We start from the raw sequence: 20,094 nt of genomic DNA, 5'->3' as shown, positions 1-20,094 counted from the left end.
CGTTTTAATCCAAGTTAAGTTTTCCTTATATATATTAAAAGTTTGTTTCAGCAACTTTCAATTGCTCAACATGATCATGAATGAGTAGACCCAGTACAGTATATGGAGATTTACTTGATGAGTCAGTACTTAGTAAGCCTGTGTTATTGATAATTTTCATTAGTTTAATTTGACTAGCAAGTCTATAAGCTAGTATTAAGGTGTAAGTTGCATGTGAACCTTCTCAACATTACATTTAGCCACCTCAGAAAATTTTAGATACAGCATCTGGTTTTGTTATATTGTCTGAACCTTTTATTTTTATTTCAGGTGGCTGAGTACCTAGTTCTGTTTGCTAATATCTTGTAGCATCATTATATTTTATTTCTATGAAACTCCTCTGTTGATCATAGTGCATCTCTCAAAACTTGTTTAAATGCTGAAGTGTGCTGTAAAATTAGAAATGACCCTCTTTTCTTTCCTTGCAAAATGCCTCTAGTATAGAGTTAATCTGGAGGTTGATGGTAACTATCTAGGTGTGGGTATGCCATAGTTCCTATTGTCTGTTAAGTTTTATCGTCACATTTAAGAGCTCGGATATTCTTCTCCCTGTGATCCAGATTGTGTCAGATTATTTACAGTATCAATAATATACCCCTGTACTGTCTAGTGAATAAGTAGAACGTATCCAAGAAGAAAAAAAATGTAATTGAAAGAAAATTTATTTTTTTTATGAATTGTAGATTTTCAAATTCATTAAATTTCGGTACTCGTCCCGCATATAAAGAGTTCGACTTCTTAATCTGAAGTCATGGTTGTTATTCGAACAGAATGTGTGCTGTCTGCCACGGTGTAGGCTGTCTTTGTTTTAGATTCTAGAATACCCTGTGTGCAAATTGCTTTTTTCCTATACGGTGTGTCTATTTTATCCAAACCTTGAATCTCTGGTTTGCAACAAAATGAAGTATATGTAATAACAAAAAAGAAGCAATAAATTTATGTAGAACAATGATAAATCTGAGTAATGAATAGAAAGAAAATGCACGCACTCACTACCTAAAAATTGGGTAAACTACAATCTCAACATATACAGTACAAACATGGCTTGTCCAAATCAATCATATAAAAAAATATTTTGTAATCTTGATATGCACATGTGCAATATACATCATTTATTCATATGATTAAACAAAAAAAATGAAATTCCTCTCTCTCTCTCTCTCTCTCTCTCTCTCTCTCTCTCTCCTCTCTCTCTCTCTCTCTCTCTCTCTCTCTCTCTCTCTCTCAGCAGAAAAATTATAATTCAGCATATACAAACAGGATTTTATTCAATTAGGTACATAGATATTTTGTAATTGGATAAACAGACATTTATATTAAATACCAATCACTTTTATGATCAAACAAAAAATTATCAAATGACAGGTGATTCTTCTCAGGAAAACTCTTGTCTCTCCTCAGATTTTGTTATATAAAAATACTGTAAAACCTGAAATATAACTATATAATTTAATCTGATGTTCTTTCTCTTTCAAATACACAACTAAGTAAACAAAAACTTACGTAAAATTATAGGAAATTTATGTTTCTGGAAACTTAAAAAAAAAAAAAAAACATAGATGGGACCCCTTATGTAACCTTCATCTCGGGTATTTTTGTCTTCCACAGTTTCATACCATTTTTTTTTAGAAATGTTACAGTTGTCACTGTCATTTTAATCTTGTAATACTGTACATAATATCCTCTACAACATAATCTGGGTAATATTAGTCAACATCTGAATAATTTTAATCAATATCAGAGATTGTTAGCCAACATCTGAATGATATCACATACAGCGAGGCCCCACTCTTCGAGAGGGTTAGGTAACAGAGACAGGCGCAAATTCCCGTATCTTTGATGCCCTAGGGTGGGATAACTCCTAACCTAACCTATAATGCACTGACCATTGCCTATGCTCAGATAATTAACTCATGAACTACTGCCTAATATTGTTTTTACTCTGTTTGTATCACAGTATAGATGGTGTGTAATTAAATCAGTAGGTGTACAGTACACGTGTACACTACGTACTGGACACGGTAAGCTACAGTACAGTATGTAATACTAAAGTATGTAGTTGCTGTTCTAACCTAAACTATAACTTTACTAAGTACATTAGTTATCATACAATTATAACAAAACTCTGTTGTTCCTATCCAGTAATACTGTGCCATATAACACTGTGATACTATTGTTTATATTACTGTAATATATGTACAGTAATATCTCTACTGTAAGTTTTCGCTGTTTTTGTTCAGATGACTCAACAGTAGGGAATGTTGTTTTCTGGAATTGCAATGAATGCTGGTGAGAATGGTGTATGGCTTTGTGAAAGGATATCGGCCACAGGATAATGTTTTGGGTTGAGAAATATGGTTTACCAATAAATATGATATATTGGGAAACCATATTTCTTAACCAAAAACATCCTGTGGCCGAAATCCTTTCACAAAGTTGCACACCATTCTCACCAGCATTCATTGCAATTCCAGAAAACAACACCCCCTACTAACCCTTGGGTGACAGACAGCGTTGTTAGATGCGCATAAACCTTCTGATAACTCGTCACTGTTAGTGTTTATTGACAAATGTGCAGTTCCTATGAACCACAAGTCAGAAGATACCATTTTTTGGTTTACACTATATAGCAACAACATGATTTAATCTATTAATTGGCAACCCCATGGGCTAGCTCAAAACGCAAAAGTAAATTAAAGTTGTCCAGGGGAAAATCCAGGAAAGATTAGGCAAGGTGATTATATTAGATGATTAGATGGCATTGAAATGGCGCTAAAGCTTTACTTTAGACATCGGGTTAAGTATCCTATGCTTTTACTTTTGCTTTGCTTGTAAATCTAAGGCAATCTATGAATCTGTAGGCAAAGCAGTTCTTCTAGCCTAACTTGCCCTATTTGAAATCCTGGGTTAACTCCTCAAGTTTTGCATAGTGGTTCTATTTTGCCACTTAGTAGGGTTTTGATGCTACTCAGTGCACCATAGACAGAATTAATATTTCAGGAGCCTCGGTATGAATTACTTGATGTCCTATTGCAATTCCTCTCATTTCTACGCTTTGGTCTGTTATATACAAGTACTGAATTCCAAGATAGAAGACTGGACTTGTAGCTTTATCCACTGAAGTAAGGACTTACGAGCAACCTTTTTATACTACAGTATACGTATATTGTAACTTGGCATATCAAAATGATATGGAATACAGAAGTGAAGCAGGTATTGGGTAAAGTGACAAATGCCATCAGAGTTTCAAATTGAAATGGTCAGGATACTAGAGGTATTGAGGGGAGAATGGGTGCTAGATTTGTTTAAAGCAATATGAGGAGAGAAAATAATGCCCAAAGACAAAGACTGGGAGGAGAGTTTAACAGTATCTATATTGAAGCAAAAAGGTGATATCATGGATTGTGGTAACTACAGGGGAATTAAACTAACAGAGCATAATATGAAGGTTTTTGATAGGGTTTAGATGAGAGATTGTTAAGGTTAAGGAAAAACAATATGGATTCATGGAAGGGGGAGAAGGACCATGGGTGCTGTCTTTATAGTAAGGCAGCTAAATTTGCAGGTCACCCGGTTCATTATTTTATTTTAGGTTACTCAAATTATCTAGACAAATCTATTTCATATTGGTCTTAAAAGGCTGCTGCAGTTTTTGTGAATTGTGTGGTAACCATAGGGAACAAGTATGTTAACTTATGGTTAGGCCGGTGTTCAGTACACACAAACACTTTTCAGCTCCTTCCCATACAGTAGCTCTGTATATTGGTTGTTATATCATATCAAATATGGATTAAGTATTAAAGCTAGAAGCCTCTTGAATGCAAACTAGTGTACTACCACTCAAGATCTATAGTACAGTACATTCAAGATTTTTTTTTATTCATAACTGAAATAGGACTTTGATTATTTGCTCCTACAGAGGCTCTGGCTGTGATGGCTGAAGGACTTGCAAGTCTTATAGGATTATATTTCAGTGTATCTAGTATTTGTTTGTTAAAGATGCAAAACCAACGTCAACTAGTGGACTGGTGGGACAATCTTCATTTAACCCAAAAGTGTCCTAAGAAGTGAGGGTTCGTATATTTCACTTTTCATGAATGCTCTCCAGGAAGGGTGGGATGCAAACATTGGGTTATCATCTTTGGTCGGAGAATTTATTAAAGAAGAAGGGGTCTATCCTTGTTCTATACCCTTATGGTTCAAAAGTCTCGTGATTGGCAAGAGCATGGCTGCTTTTAGGTAATGCAACAGTACTGGCATAAATTCAAAACTAGTAGGCACAGTGTCACAGGATACCAGAAGTTCTTTGATTTTGGACAATTTTAAGGAAAATTATCCTTCTACCTCTGTTTATTCTTAGTAAAGATGAATTACAGATACTCCCAATCAAATAATTTCTCGTACTTCACTGTTAGATGATTTTGAGCTAGAGAAGTCAAAATTTGATAATATCTTTGACAATCGCTTACCAAGAAACCAGTAGATATGTTTTATCACCAGTTTCAGATCCCTTTAACTTTGTAGGTCTGTATGATTTGTTCTCCATTATTTGAGGTGTGTTAAGCTAGTTCAATGGTTTACAAACCACTCCAGTACTTCCTTTTGGCTATAGAGAGGGTGGTTTACAGTTTTGTGGCCTTTGTTGTCGAAGTTTCCAAGGAGGTTGTCTTACAAATTCAGTCTTTCCGGACAACTGGTTTTGAGGTTAGTTCACTAAAACCCCTACTCGCTTTATCCAACTTGGCAGATTCTGTCTTTTGTATTCTAAGAGCCACAGTGTTTTTCTGTCTTAGGTCACTCAAGGCAGTCCATTAATAATTTACATTAAAGACTTTAGAATGGTTGTTTTAATTGGTGTAAATCAAGGAATGTTTTAGTAACAAAAGTTAGTTTGGATAGTTTGAGTTTTTTATTTTCTTTTTTTATATAAGATGAAGTTATCTGCTGAGGCTGAGCATATTGACTTTGACTTCTTTGCTTCTGGTTTTATTGAAGATGTATTCAAGGATTCTATTGATAAATGTACAGTAGTAGCAACCAAGTTATTGGAATCTAAGTGCATTATATTTTATAGAGTTCTGTTTGAAATTTGGAGTATATTGCTTTTAATGATCTCACAGCTAAAATGGTTTTCATATTAGCTTTGACATCAGTTGAATGCATTAATGTACAGCAGGCTTTTTCCTATAATACAGGTATAGGTTTGGAGATAGTAAGATTATTTTATCTCTACTCACATAAATAGTTAGAAATTATTTTAAGAACCTTTCATATTAGGAGAGGAAAACTTGTTATAAGTTAGAGATCAGATATCTTTGTTCTGTGAGAGCTGTCAATTTTTACTTGTATTTAGACAAAGACTGAGATATTAGGATAAAAGTTCTTGATTGGTTTGTGGGTTTAGGATTTTGGGGGATCCTCTTTCCAAAATGTTATTTTATTTATTGTTATGGGTTTAGTAATAAACACAATGGGAATTAGATTTGAGTCATGAAGGATATGGATTTTCAAATATACAAAGTAGAAGTGCAGCGATCTCTTTATTTCTGTAAAAATATTTCATTGAAAGGAATTTTTGGCAGCAACTCGGTTGTGTACCAACACAGTTTTTGAAAGGCTGTATCTTAAAGAAACCCTTTTTATTAGAAAAATAATGGACGTCAGTTACTGCAGTAACGGGGGGATATAGTGTAAATGTCATAAATTTACTGTTAATTAATTTTCTTAGATTTGGTTTATTATTCCATTAATTTTTTCATTAAGAATGTTCAAGGTGTTGATTAGTGTAAGTTTATTGTTCTAAGAATTATGATGGTGGAAATATGTTATGAACCCAAAGTAAATTATTTTAAGTTTAGTTTGGGTTATAATTGCTTACTGTTGAACTAGAAGAGTCCCAGGTGATTAATAAAGTTCATTAATCTGGGACGTTACTTTCCTACCTCTTTCCTTCACTAGCCCACCTCCATCAGAGTATGTGAATCAGTGGAATTTCCTAAAAATAAAGAGCATTTTAGTAATAGAATTTATCTCTATACTCACTTGATGTTCTATGTTAGAGTGTTTTGACTTTTGAGACTTGGAAACAATGGCGTACCCCATGCCTAGATTGTCGTCATCAACCTTCAGATTTACATACGACTAAATTAAAGATTGAGGCATTATGCACAGCGGGAAAAAATTGGAATTTTTTTTTTATATAGGGTAGATGTCTTATAAACGGTTTTGAGAGAAGACTATGAACATCAGGTGAGTACAGTATAGAAATGATAAATTTCATCTTTGAAATTTGGTTTTTACTGTATTGTTATTTTGTATAGTTTCATTTTTTTTTATTTTTTTTTTATAATACAGTACAGTATGAATATTTAAGTTTGGTTGAGTTTCCAAGTTTTGCTCATTAAGAATTTTTTTTTTTTTCAAGTTTCAATTGCATTTGAATATTGTTTAATCTCACATCTTGGCTGTGAATGGATGAAATTTTGCTTGTATTGGATGGGCTTTTTTGAATATATATGGTGTGATGTGGGTAATGATATATAAACAAGCTCTAGTAAATGCTTTTGTATTTAACTTTTGTTGCAAAATAGAAATTTTTAGATTATGGCTAGTTAGCATAATTTTTCTTCATTAAAAATTCCAACTTTGTGCTCTGCGTGCTAGGAAACTGCATGTTTGCAAGGAAGATGACACTTTTGTGCAGTTAAAACTCAATGCTCTATGAATATTAAATCTCAAGATGGTGATGCAGCTCTTGGAAGGCCAGAAAGGGAAAAAATGGAAATGGTGTAGAGGAAATACAGAAAAGATTCTAAACTATTTTTGATTAAGGGCCTATATTTAGTCAACTGCAAAAATTGTTTGAAATATAAGGTCTGTTTTACTGGATAAGGTTAAAATTCCAGGTTAGATGGGTGCAGTGGTAAGGTCTTATTGTGAAGAATGAAATCAAGAAATGGTTTTTCCATTGTCATGAATGTAAAAAGGGAGATCATAAAAGATTTAAGGTCGGTTAGACATGGGATGAGCAGCGGCAAGGGACATTTAGTCGGAATTGTAGTCAATTTGAAGGTAAAGAGGCCAAGATTTGTAGAAATTTCCTGGTGATTTAATCCTAGACTAAGTGGGGAACAATGGCTGAAAAGGTCTAAGATAAAAGGCGCTGGAAAGAATTAATTTCACGTGTAGTCTCATTATGGGAAAATATTGCATGGAAGTTCTATAGTAAACATTGATAGGTGATTAAGTGTTCAAATAGAGGAAACTTATGGATATTACAAGTACAAAGAATTTTAAGATTTGTATATTTATGCTATGATGGGGTGTTAATCAATTACCTTAGATTCTGGATTCTGCACCAGTTATTACAAATCAATTTAGAATATTGGCAGAATTACAAATCAATTTAGAATATTGGCAGGTTGTCACCAAATTAACTTTGCTTGCAATATTTGTCAGAAGTGGTTCTATAGGAAAAATATGAGTGAAGCATTGGTTTTCTTTGGTAGGTCACTGAAATATGATCTATTGCAAATGAATGTGTAACTTCATTAACATATTTTCTTCCAATTATGTTGATGCCTTTCCTTTGGTAGTCTGGTCAGATAAATTTGGTTGTAATACAATGATAGATAAAGGAATTGATGTTCACATCATCATCTTTACCTCTTCACTCCAAGTATTTTCAAATACTATCCCATAACTTTTCCCTATCATGGCTGTCCCTATAACTGAAATTTATATGGCGAAGACCTTGATGAAGGAAGTGTATATGGCGGAGACATAGATGAATAGTAGTAGGTTGGCCAGGGCACCAGCTGCCCATTGTATACTACCATTAGAGAGTTATGGGGTCCTTTGACTAGCCAGACAGTACTACATTGGATCCTTCTCTCTGATTACAGTTCACTTTCCCTTTGCCTACACATACACCGAATAGTCTGGCCTATTCTTTACAGGTTCTCCTCTGTCCTCATACACCTGACAATACTGAGATTACCAAACAATTTTTCTTCACCCAAGGTGTTAACTACTGCACTGTAATTGGTCAGTGGCTACTTTCCTCTTGGTAAGGGTAGAAGAGACTCTTTAGCTATGGTAAACAGCTCTTCAGAAGAGAAACAAGTGCTATAGATTAGATAAATTCTCAAGGGTTCCTCGTATCCAACATGAAAACAGAAGTGTAGTTTGCCAAATAGTAAAGTAATACCATGAATGGGAGGTAAATCATTTGTTGTTTGCGGATGATACTGTACTGGTTACAGACGAGGAAGAGAAGCTTGGCCGATTAGTGACACAATTTGGAAGGGTGTGTGAGAGAAGGAAATTGAGAGTTAATGTGGATAAGAGTAAGGTTGAGATGTACGAGAAGGGAAGGTGGTGCGAGGTTGAAGACTGTCATGTTGAATGGAGAGTTTCTTGAGGAGGTGGATCAGTTTAAGTACTTGTGGTCTGTTGTTGCAGCAAATGTTGGAGTGGAAGCAGATGTACGTCAGAGAGGGAATGAAGGATGCAAAGTGTTGGGGGCAGTTAAGGGAGTAGTATAAAATAGAGGGTTGGGCATGAATGTAAAGAGAGTCCTGTATGAGAAAGTGATTGTACCAACTGTGATGTATGGATCGGAGTTGTGGGGAATGAAAGTGACGGAGAGACAGAAATTGAATTTGTTTGAGATGAAGTGTCTAAGGAGTATGGCTGGTGTATCTCGAGTAGATAGGGTTAGGAACGAAGAAGTGAGGGTGAGAATGGGTGTAAAAAATGAGTTAGCAGCTAGAGTGGATGTGAATGTGTTGAGGTGGTTTGGCCATGTTGAGAGAATGGAAAATGGCTGTCTGCTAAAGGTGGTGATGAATGCTAGAGTTGATGGGAGAAGTACAAGAGGTAGGCCAATGTTTTGGGTGGATGGATGGAGTGAAGGGAGCTCTGGGTGCTAGGAGGATAGATGTGAGAGAGGCAAGAGAGCGTGCTAGAAATAGGAATGAATGGTGAGCGATTGTGACGCAGTTTCGGTAGGCACTGCTACTTCCTCCGGTGCCTTGGATGACCGTGAAGGTAGCAGCAGTAGGGGATTCAGCGTTATGAAGCTTCATCTGTGGTGGATAACGGGGGAGGGTGGGCTGTGCCACCGTAGCAGTACCAGCCGAACTCGATTGAGTCCCTTGTCAGGCTGGGAGGAACGTAGAGAGGAGAGGTCACCTTTTCTGTTTCGTTTGTTTAATGTCGGCAACCCCCCAAAATTGGGGGAAGTGCTTTGGTATATGTATGTATGTAAGCAGCTCTTCTAGGAAAAGGACACTCCAAAATCAAACCATTGTTCTCTTAGTCTTGAGTAGTGTCAAAGCCTCTGTACCATGGTCTTCCACTGTCTTTGGTTAGAGTTCTCTTGCTTGAGGGTACACTCGGGCACATTATTCTTTGTTATTTCTCTTCCTCTTGTTTTGTTAAATTATTTAAAGTTTATATATGAAATATTTATTTTAATATTACTGTTTTTAAAATATTTTATTCTTTCTTGTTTTCTTTCCTCACTGGGCTATTTTCCCTGTTGGGGCCCCTGGGCTAATAGTATCCTGCTTTTCCAATTAGGGTTGTAGCTTAGCAATTAATAATAATAATGTGGTGGAGACCTTGATGATTGAAGTGTATATGGCAGAGACCTTGATGAATGAAGTGTATATGGTGGAGAACTTGATAAATGTAATTATATAGAAGAGCAGGACTTCAGGAACAAAAGATAGTGTTAGAAAAATTACAATGAGTTATTTGGAACTTATTATTGAAGATAGAAAAGAGAGAGCATAATTTTTTTGAACTATGGTAATGTCAATATTTTTTCCACTTTTACTGGTGACGTATAATCAGGTGTTAATTGGGCCATGAAATCTAATGCCTTTATTGAGCAAATATTGATGAGAAAAAAATAAAAAAGAAAGATTTCAATAGAATATTTTTGTTGAAAGTTAATCTGGAAAATTTGGTAGCTTGTATATACATTGGAATAGTCAGTGAATTGTTTTGAAGGCAACTGGCTTTCACAAAAGTTTTTTATATATTTCTGATAAAGGTGTTATTAAGGATATCTGAGAGGAGAAGGAATGCTTTTTTAGGGGTGGTTCTAAAATGAATTGATCAAAACACCCAATGAGAAGAGACAAGTGCTATTCCATCTATCTATTTACCAAGGTACATTCCCCAATTTTGGGGTGTAGCCGACATGAAAAAAAAAAAGGAATGAAAAGGGACCATTCCTCGCTCCGCTCCTCCCATCCTGACGAGGGATTCAGCCGAGTTTGGCCCTTACTGCCAGGGTGCCACAGCCCACCCTCCCGTTATCCACAACAAATTAAGTTGCATACGCTGAACCCCCTACTGCTGCTACCTCCGCGGTCACCAAGGCGACCCAAGGAAGCAGCAGGGCCTACCGGAACTGCGTCACAATCGCTCGCCATTAATTCCTATTTCTAGCACGCTTTCTTGCCTCTCTCACATCTATCCTATCACCCAGAGCTTTCTTCATTCCATCCATCCACCCAAACCTTGGCCTTCCTCTTGTACTTCTCCCATCAACACTTGCATTCCTGACGTTCTTTAGCTGACAGCCACTTTCCATTCTCTCAACATCGCCAAACCACCTCAACACATTCATATCCACTCCAGATGCTAAATCATTTCTTACACCCGTTTTCATCCTCACAACTTCCTAACCCTATCTAATCAAGATACACCAGACATACTCCTTAGACACTTCATCTTGAACGCATTCATTTTCTGTCTCTCCGTCACTTTCATTCCCCTCAACTTCGATCCATACATCACATTTGGTTCAATGACTCTCATACGGAACACACTTTACATTCATGCCTAACCCTCAATTCCTTACCAATCCCTTCACTGGTTCCAACATTTTTCAACCTTCATTCACTCTCTGATGTACATATGCTTCCACTCCACCATTTGCAGCAACAGCAGACCCCAACTACTTAAACTGATCTAATTCCTCAAGTAACTCTCCATTCAACAGGATATTCATCCTCGCCCCACCCTCCCTTCTCGTGCATCTCATAACCTTGCTCTTAACCATATAAACTCTTAACTTTCTTCTCTCACATACCCTTCCAAACTTTGTCAATAATCAGCCAAGCTTCTCTTCAGAAGAGAAACAAGTGCTATAGATTAGATAATTCTCATGGGTTACTCGTATCCAATAGAAAAACAAGTATAGTTTGCTAAATAGTAAAGTAATACTATATCTAAAGGTAATGTAAAGTGTGGTGACATTTGGATGAAGAAAGAACTGGTAGAATTTGAACAAAGTCCATTTGTGTTTAGAAGTAGGTATAGCAGTTTTAGTAATGATAAAGTTAACTGGTTATGCAGAGTTTATCGAATCGATAAGTTTAATACCGTTTTTGAATAGACAGAGACTGGAGTGAAACTGTTCTAGAAAGAATTCAACGTGGAGGTATCCAAAGAATAAATTTTGAGCCTATTTCTAAAACTAGGACTCTAAAGGCATCGTAACATGTTTGCAGGAATTTATGTAAATGTCCCTAAGGAGGACTGTTAGTGTGGTGACTTTAGAAGGTTTCTTACTGTATTTGGTTTTCTGCCTTATACATGGATGCCATTATAACTTGTAAACAAGTCTAATCTTCGATATTTTGAATCTATTAGTAAGACTCATAAGTTACTGTTTATTGCTTAATGCATTATCTTTACTTTAGGGCATAGAGATGAGAGAGACTACATTGGTAAAGTATTTTTCACAACCAGACCTGCCTAAATTGGGTGATTTTTGAGAATTGAGGAAAGACCAGCTCTTGTCGTTTGAAAGAGTTTTTCAAAGAAAAGTTAAAAATTGAATGGCAGACAGGTCAATGCTATACTGTGTGTGCAAGGTAGCTTCATTGTCATAATTACTCTTTCCTCGATGTTAGGTTTTGTCTGCAGAAGTGTCAACCAGTACTGCTCATATATATTGAGTCCTGATTTTTTAAAAATTTTGTTCTCAATCTCGTGAATGGAATGGTATGATGGTAAACTTAGACCATGAAGTTTAGCCAGCAGGAAGAGGGTATAAGGTATTTATGCAAGATGGAAAATATCTATCTGTAAAACAATTTCAAATACTTTGGATCTTTTTTAAGCTGTAAAGAGGTTTTTTATCTTTTTTAAGCTGGAGAGAGGGTGTGAAGTTGATGTTGAAAGCAATAAAAGCTGCTTGGTGGACATGAGAAGTGGTGAGGTTGATGTGTAATGAAAGAATCCCAAAAGAATAGAAAATGAAGACCTAAGCAACGAAAGGTGAACAAACAGAATTGAGGATGTCAAGGTGGATTTCAGGGATCTAGCTTGAAATTCTGACAAATTAAGAAGTTAAAGTACTATGGTAGTAAAGATTACAGACTTGATAAGAGAATCAAGATTGGAAGGGTATAGGGATAATATAAGGATAGGTGTGGAGTGATTAAAGATGGCTTGGGCAGAAAGTCGAGAGGGAGGCAAATGATTAGATGCCATGATAAAGTGAAGTAGTGGTTGGAATGAAGAGTATGGTACTGGAAGATGCTTTAGTAAAAATAATTAGAAAACATCAAGGCAATAGACCCCTTAGTATAGGGATAACTGTGGTGAAGAAATTGTGGCAATACTTTGTTTCACATTGATTCCAATTATGGGGAAATCTAGTTTAAAAACAGTCATGTTGATAGCTTGCAGATAAAAATTCTAAAAAAACTACAAGAAAGTAGTTTTGTCAGACAATACTCTTTCATTACTTTCATCATATAATTGAACCAGAATAGTATGTAATAACAGAGCTTTTGTATCATAAATTTTCATTAATGATCCTATCTGGCTAAAATTCTACTCACGGTTTTGTACTTTAGATTTGGCTCTGCTGATTCTGTCGGTTTACTTCCTTGATTTTCCTTGATGTATTGTGACAGGTGTTTATCTTTTCTTATGCATTTACTAAAATAGTATTATTGGAATGCAAGAGAATACACATCACTCTGCTTAACCTCCATTCCAGAAGCTCTGTTATTGTTGTAATGAAAAGTATGGCCCTCATTTCCTAACAAGTTTCATGGTGTAACATAAATTCATGCTAAAGGTTGCATTTTTAACTCGCCTCTGATATTTCTCATTCTTATGATTTCCGATCATGGCTTTCCCCCACTAATCCTCAACATTTATGATTAATGTGTTGCTTATATACACCTGTGGCAGTTTATTTTTCCATGAAGGATCTTTGTTCTTTTTGCTGTAGCCTGGAGCTGGGTGTACCTTGCAATGGAGAGTTGGTGACCTTGATATTTAAAGCATGTTTCCCCTTCTATTGAATCTTCCCATTCAACTCATGAACTAACTACAGTACTCTAATATTTGGGCATCTGGTAATGTGGTTAGATTCATCAGGCATTTTCAAGTTAGGCTGCAGCAGCTCCTGCTTATGAAGGAAAATTGTTTCCTGCATTAAGAGGACATAAGAATTCTTGGTAATGCCTCATACTGAAACAAGTTATTTGGTCTTTTCTCATAAAACTTTTATTAACTTCTTAATCCAGCTTGCTTCATCTCTGAAGTTGAAATTAATATAAAGCCCTTCTCAGATGGCTATTTCTTGGATAATTCTTGTTTTAGTAACCCCAGTCTTTCTTTATCCTTGTACTCTGTCCATGTCTCTTCTTATGTTTTGCCTTACTTAAAGGCCTGAATAATACTCTGTACAAAAGCATTCATTCAGAATTTGTTTCTGTATGGTATGTAACCTTCCTCATAGATGAGTCCACCATTTCATTCTGTCTTTTTAAGAATGTAGATCATTCCAGGCTTTCAAAGTATTGCCATAAAATAATTTAAAACTCAATTTTTCTTTTTTTATAAATCATGAATGAAATTTTTAAGGTTTACTGTATAGAACAGTACTCCTGTTTAGGGAATCAAGATATTCAAAATATATTGGCATTAACCAAATGCAGTAAAATTCCTGCATAGGATTACAGTACTCTTTTTTTCTGTGGATCTTTTGAGTCTATCTTGGAAGCCATTACAAATATCATCCTGAGGGTGTAATGCTTAATCTGATGCCCTTTTTTGGATGTGTAAATGGATTGTTGTCAATTTTGTTAGTGACCATCTTCAGTGTACTCTTTCTTCTGTTGATACTTACCATATAGCCTACTGTATACTCCTTTAACAGCTGAGCTTGCCTATAGTGCGACTCGTAAATTTTTACCCTTAAAAGTTATTTTATCTTAGATCTGGTGTATCATGAGTTCCTTTTTTGATAAACCAAATTACAATAGACTAACGTCCGTTACTCCATTTCTCCCATCTTTTAGTTCAATAACTTAATAAAATAAGAAAATTATAAAATTATTATTAGTACTGTAACATTATAATCATTGCGTAATCTCGTACAGCAACAATAACAACTTAACGAAAAGCAGCTTTGTTTTTATGAACATTTGAATCGGATAACAGCCGTTTTGCTTGTATTGCAACCTCTTGACAATAGTAAACAATTGCATAGTTACAAGTTAAGTAGAATAAGACTGACATGTTTGCATTATATTATTACTTGCTACGAAGAAAAGATTCTCTAGGAAATATACAGTACTGCCAAATGTAAATAATGAGCTGTAGCTGAAGGGGAGAAAATAAACGTTCGTATCCGATAAGCTATTTTTAATCGGGAAGATATATCTGAAACGGGAGGAAGCAAAAGGAATAATTGGTGTGAATTCCTTATGAATCAGTAAATTGTGTAATTGAGTGTAAATGGACGTGTTTAGAAGGTAACTGGGCAAAGCGTTACTGAAAATTGAGAAAATGTTTATAGCAATATACATTAATAAAGTATAAGGCATTATCAAATTAGAGTACTGTAATAAGTAAAAAGGGTCATTCCTGAGTTTATAGTAAGATTATGATACATACATATACCAAGGCACTTCCCCCAATTTTGGGGGGTAGCCGACTACAAACAAATGAAACAGAAAAGGGGACCTCTCCTCTCTACGTTCCTCCAAGCCTGACAAAGGACTCAACCGAGTTCGGCTGGTACTGCTAGGGGTGCCACAGCCCACCATCTCCCATTATCCATGACAGATGAAGCTTCGTAACGCTGAATCCCCTACTGCTGCTACCTCTATGGTCTTCCAAGGCACCGGAGGAAGCAGCAGAGCCTATCGGAACTGCGTCACAATCGCTCGCCATTCATTCCTATTTCTAGCACAAGCTCTTGCCTCTCTCACATCTATCCTCCTATCACCCAGAGCTTCCTTCACTCCATCCATCCACCCAAACCTTGGCCTTCCTCTTGTACTTCTCTCATCAACTCTTGTATTCATCACCTTCTTTAGCAGACAGCCATTTTCCATTCTCTCAACATGGTCAAACCACCTCAACACATTCATATCCACTCTGGCTGCTAACTCATTTCTTACACCCGTTCTCACCCTCACTACTTCGTTCCTAATCCTATCTACTCGAGATACACCAGCCATACTCCTTAGGCCTTTCATCTCAAACAAATTCAATTTCTGTCTCTCCGTCACTTTCATTCCCCCACAACTCCGATCCATACATCACAGTTGGTACAAAAACTTTCTCATACAGAACTCTCTTTACATTCATGCCCAACCCTCTATTTTTTACTACTCCCTTAACTGCCCCCAACACTTTGCATCCTTCATTCCCTCTCTGACGTACATCTGCTTCCACTCCATCATTTGCTGCAACAACAGACCACAAGTACTTAAACTGATCCACCTCCTCAAGTAACTCTCCATTCAACATGACATTCATCCTCACACCACCCTCCCTTCTCGTACATCTCATAACCTTACTCTTACCCACATTAACTCTCAACTTCCTTCTCTCACACACCCTTCCAAATTCTGTCACTAATCGGCCAAGCTTCTCTTCCGCGTCTGCAACCAGTACAGTATCATCCGCAAACAACAACTGATTTACCTCCCATTCATGGTTATTCTCGTCTTCCAGTTTCAATCCTCGTCCAAGCACTCGAGCATTTACCTCTCTCACCAATCCATCAACATACAAGTTGAACAACCTCGACGACTCCACACATCCCTGTCTCAGCCCCACTCTCACCGGAAACCAATCACTCGCTTCATTTCCTATCGTAACACATGCTTTACTACCTTTGTAGAAACTTTTCATTGCTTGCAACAACCTTCCACCAACTCCATATAACCTCATCACATTCCACATTGCTTCCCAATCAACTCTTATTATACTCTTTCTCCAGATCCATAAACGCAACATACACTTCCTTATCTTTTGCTAGATATTTCCTGCATATCTGCCTAACTGTAAAAATCTGATTCATACAACCCCTACCTTTTCTAAAACCACCCTGTACTTCTAAGATTGCATTCTCTGTTTTATCCTTAATCCTATTAATCCTCTACCATACACTTTTCCCACCACACTCAACTAACTATTACCCCTTGAATTACAACACTCGTGCACATCTCCCTTACCCTTATATAGTGGTACAATACATGCACAAACCCAATCTACTGGTACCATTGACAACAGAAAACACATATTAAACAATCTCACCAACCATTCAAGTACAGTCACACCCCCTTCCTTCAACATCTCAGCTCTCACACCATCCATACCAGATGCTTTTCCAACTCTCGTTTCCGTTTCATCTAGTATTCTCCTCACTTCCTCTCTTGTAATCTCTCTCTCATTCTCATCTCTCATCACCGGCACCTCAACACCTGCAACAGCAATTATATCTGCCTCCCTATTATCCTCAACATTCAGTAAACTTTCAAAATATTTTGCCCACCTTTTCCTTGCCTCTTCTCCTTTTAATAACCTTCCATATCCAACTTTCACTCTCTCTTCAATTCTTGAACCAGCCTTCCTTACTCTTTTCACTTCTTTCCGAAACTACTTCTTATTCTCTTCATATGAATGACCCAATCCCTGACCCCACCTCAGGTCAGCTGCCCTCTTTGCCTTACTTACCTTGTGCTGGGGGGAGAGTGACTGCTCCCCGCACTCTAGTTTTGGGGTGTTTGAATGTGCGTGGATGTAGTACGATAGAGAGTAAAAGATGTGAGATTGGAAGTATGTTTACGAATAGAAGGATGGATATATTGGCTTTGTGTGAGACAAAGATAAAAGGGAAAGGTGAAGTGATGTTTGGTGAAATGTCTGGTAGAGTGTCTGGTATTGAAAAGGGAAGAGCAAGAGAAGGTGGGGCTTTGCTGAGTGAATGGATGACAGGTAAAGTAGTGGAATGGAAAGAGATACCATCTAGGTTAATGTGGGTAAGGGTTAGGTTGGGTAGGGAATGTAGGGGTTTTGTCAGTGCGTATAGGCCAGGTTGTGAGAAAAGTGAAGAGGAGCAGAATGAGTTCTTGAATGAATTAACTAGATGTGTAGAAGGACTGGGTAGAAGGAATTATGTAGTTGTCATGGGTGACTTAAATGCTAGAGTGGGCGCTGGAGAGGTAGAAGGTGTCATTGGGAAGTATGGCGTACCAGGTGAAAATGAGAGTGGTGAGAGACTGGTAGATATGTGTGTTGAGCAAGAGATGGTGATAAGTAATAGCTTTTTCAAAAAGAAAGATAAAAATAAGTATACATGGGTAAGAGTGGCAAATGGAAGAGTAGTAGAAAGGGCATTAATGGATTATGTGTTGATAACTAAAAGAATGTTTGGAAGATTGAAAGACATGCACGTATTTAGGGGTATATATTTTTTGGTGGAAGGAAAATTAGTTGTAGCAAAAGAGTGGGGGAATAGAGTAGGTGGATGTAAAAGGGAGGTAGTGAGGGTTGAAGAGCTAATAAAACCGGGGGTAAAAAGTAAATATCAGGAAAGGTTGAAAATGATATATGACAAAGTGAAAGTAAGAGAAACTGGCAATTTAGAGGAGGAGTGGAAGTTAGTAAAAGAAAATTTTGTTGGGATTGCAAGTGATGTGTGTGGAAAGAAGGTTGTTGGAGGCAGCATGAGGAAGGGCAGTGAATGGTGGAATGAAGGAGTAAAGGTAAAAGTGGAAGAGAAAAAGAGGGCTTTTGAAGAATGGCTGCAGAGTAATAGTATAGAGAATTATGAAAAATGTGGAAGTAAAGCGCAAGGTACGTGAGGCAAAGAGGGCAGCTGACCTGAGGTGGGGTCAGGGATTGGGCCATTCATATGAAGAGAATAAGAAGAAGTTTTGGAAAGAAGTGAAGAGAGTAAGGAAGGCTGGGTCAAGAATTGAAGAGACAGTGAAAGATGGAAATGGAAGGTTGTTAAAAGGAGAGGAGGCAAGGAAAAGATGGGCAGAATATTTTGAAAGTTTACTGAATGTTGAGGATAATAGGGAGGCAGATATAATTGCTGTTGCAGGTGTTGAGGTGCCATTGATGGGAGATGAGAATGAGAGAGAGATTACAATAGATGAAGTGAGGAGAGCACTAGAGGAAACGAGAGTAGGAAAAGCATCTGGTATGGATGGTGTGAGAGCTGAGATGTTGAAGTGGGGGGTGTGACTGTACTTGAATGGTTGGTGAGATTGTTTAATATGTGTTTTGTGTTGTTAATGGTACCAGTAGATTGGGTTTGTGCATGTATTGTTCCACTATATAAGGGTAATGAGTGTTGTAATTCAAGAGGTATTAGTTTGTTGAGTGTAGTTGGAAAAGTGTATGGTAGAGTACTGATTAATAGGATCAAGGATAAAACAGAGAATGCAATCCTAGAAATACAGGGTGGTTTTAGAAGAGGTAGGGGTTGTATGAATCAGATTTTTATAGTTAGGCAGATATGCGAGAAATATTTAGAAAAAGGTAAGGAGGTGTATGTTGCGTTTATGGATCTGGAGAAAGCGTATGATAGAGTTGATAGGGAAGCGATGTGGAATGTGATGAGGTTATATGGAATTGGTGGAAGGTTGTTGCAAGCAGTGAAAAGTTTCTACAAAGGTAGTAAAGCATGTGTTACGATAGGAAATGAAGTGAGTGATTGGTTTCCGGTGAGAGTGGGGCTGAGACAGGGATGTGTGATGTCGCCGTGGTTGTTTAACTTGTATGTTGATGGATTGGTGAGAGAGGTGAATTCTTGAGTGCTTAGACGAGGATTATAACTGGTAGACGAGAATAACCATGAATGAGAGATAAATCAGTTGTTGTTTGCAGATGATACTGTACTGGTTGCAGACAGAGAAGAGAAGCTTGGACGATTAGTGACAGAATTTGGAAGAGTGTGTGAGAGAAGGAAGTTGAGAGTTAATGTGGGTAAGAGTAAGGTTATGAGATGTACGAGAAGGGAAGGTGATACAAAGTTGAATGTCATGTTGAATGGAGAGTTACTTGAGGAGTTGGATCAGTTTAAGTACTTGCGGTCTGTTGTTGCAGCAAATGGTGGAGTGGAAGCAGATGTACATCAGAGAGTGAATGAAGGTTGCAAAGTGTTGGGGGCAGTTAAGGGAGTAATAAAAAATAGAGGGTTGGGCATGAATGTAAAGAGAGTTCTATATGAGAAAGTGATTGTACCAACTGTGTTGTATGGATCGGAGTTGTGGGGAATGAAAGTGACGGAGAGACAGAAATTGAATGTGTTTGAGATGAAGTGTCTAAGGAGTATGGCTGGTGTATCTCGAGTCGATAGGGTTAGGAACGAAGTAGTGAGGGCGAAAATGGGTGTAAGAAATGAGTTAGCAGCTAGAGTGGATATGAATGTGTTGAGGTGGTTTGGCCATGTTGAGAGAATGGAAAATGGCTGTGCTAAAGAAGGTGATGAATGCAAGAGTTGATGGGAGAAGTATGAGAGGAAGGCCAAGGGTTGGGTGGATGGATGGAGTAAAGGAAGCTCTGGGTGATAGGAGGATAGATGTGAGAGAGGCAAGAGAGCGTGCTAGAAATAGGAATGAATGGCGAGCGATTGTGACGCAGTTCCGGTAGGCCCTGCTGCTGCCTCCGATGCCTTAGATGACCGCGGAGGTAGCAGCAGTAGGGGATTCAGCATTATGAAGCTTCATCTGTGGTGGATAATGTGGGAGGGTGGGCTGTGAC

General features: G+C 37.3%; 1 protein-coding gene across 7 annotated transcripts in view; it reads left to right on the top strand.

Moving 5' to 3' along the window:
- LOC137643962 (protein abrupt-like) overlaps window positions 1-20,094 on the top strand; it is an 88,855-nt gene that overhangs the window by 50,817 nt on the left and 17,944 nt on the right. The window lies entirely within an intron of this gene.

The sequence above is a fragment of the Palaemon carinicauda genome, chromosome 7 (genome assembly GCF_036898095.1).
Source record: "Palaemon carinicauda isolate YSFRI2023 chromosome 7, ASM3689809v2, whole genome shotgun sequence".
NCBI lineage: Eukaryota > Metazoa > Arthropoda > Malacostraca > Decapoda > Palaemonidae > Palaemon > Palaemon carinicauda.
This window is presented reverse-complemented; position numbering and strand designations above follow the sequence as displayed.